The sequence below is a fragment of the Mastomys coucha genome, unplaced genomic scaffold (genome assembly GCF_008632895.1).
Source record: "Mastomys coucha isolate ucsf_1 unplaced genomic scaffold, UCSF_Mcou_1 pScaffold5, whole genome shotgun sequence".
Classification (NCBI taxonomy): Eukaryota; Metazoa; Chordata; class Mammalia; order Rodentia; family Muridae; genus Mastomys; species Mastomys coucha.
In genome coordinates this window covers 43,407,200-43,408,589 of record NW_022196911.1, presented here as the reverse complement: position 1 = coordinate 43,408,589, position 1,390 = coordinate 43,407,200, and positions in this window count along the sequence as shown.

The window sequence follows — 1,390 nt, the reverse complement described above, 5'->3', positions numbered from 1 at the left end:
ATGAAATTCTTAGGTAAATGGATGGATCTGGAGAATATCATCCTGAGTGAGGTAACCCAATCACAAATATCTTATTTTTCTTGTGTGTCTGTTGGTTGCACATTTTCTTCACACTTACTTGTCTGGGTAAGTTTTTATTTAGTATTCACTTTTAAGTGATGTTTTCACTCAGTTAAGACGTTGGACATTTTTCTCATCATGTTAGTGATAGCTGTCCGTGCTTATTTGGGTAATTGCTATGGTTGTCTTTAAGACCTGTCTGTCAAATATGTTAATCATGCTCTTTTTTTTGTTATAGATCTTTATAATTTTCATCTCTAAAATTTTATTTGGGATTGTTTTTATGCTTTATATCCTGCTCAAGATTTCTTTTCCATCTTGAACATATGTTTATGATATTTTTACTATACTTATTTACTAGAGCCACTGAACTGTCAATTCTCTGTATATGTTTTTTAAAAAGATTTATTTATTTATTTATTTATTTATTTTGAGCTCAGGCCCTTCAGAAGAGCAGTCAGTGCTGTTAACCGCTGAGCCATCTCTCCAGCCTGCTCTGTGTATTTTCTTGAAATTATTCTTTAGGTTACATACCTTTGTGTATATTTGTAGTTAGTTTTATATTTCAGTTCTTTAAAAAGTATTTTATGTGTATGGGAGCTTTGTCTACATGTGTGTCTGTGCACCATTGTGCATCCCTAGTACCTTCAGAGGCTAGAAGAAGGCATATGAACACTGGAATTGAAGATAGAGATGGTTGTGAGCCACCATGTGGGCTTTGGGGATTGAATCTGGGCCCTTAGCAAGAATAGTTAGTGGTCTTAATGATGGAACCATCTCTCTAACCTCCTTTATCTTAGTTTTTAGTGAACCTTTATAACTGGACACACTTGTGTGATGTTTTATAAAATATATACAGTGTAATGATCCTATCTTGGCAACTGTCATATTTATCCTTCAATTTTGCATATGTAAAAATATATTCATATACATGTAATTATTAATATATCCATGATTTACTCTTTGTTGAGAATAGCGAGATTCATCTCCAAAACTCTTTTGAAATACTCAAACAGTAATTTTCACCCCTAACATCCCACTGTGCTTATAGAGGGTGGCAGTTACTATCCTTCTCCATCTGTTTACAGAGTGTTACGGTTACTATCCTTATCTATCAGCATCCATGCATCTTCTTCACTGCTCTGTCTCTAACACCTCTCCCGGGTTGTGTTAATCATTAGGCTTGCCATTTCATTGAGATCAACTTACACTCTTCTAAAAAATAATTTTTGATAATTTCATAAAAGTATAAACTATATTTTAATCATACCAACTTTGTAAGCTTTACCCGTGCATATTTTATACCTGTTTTATACCAACTAATATAACA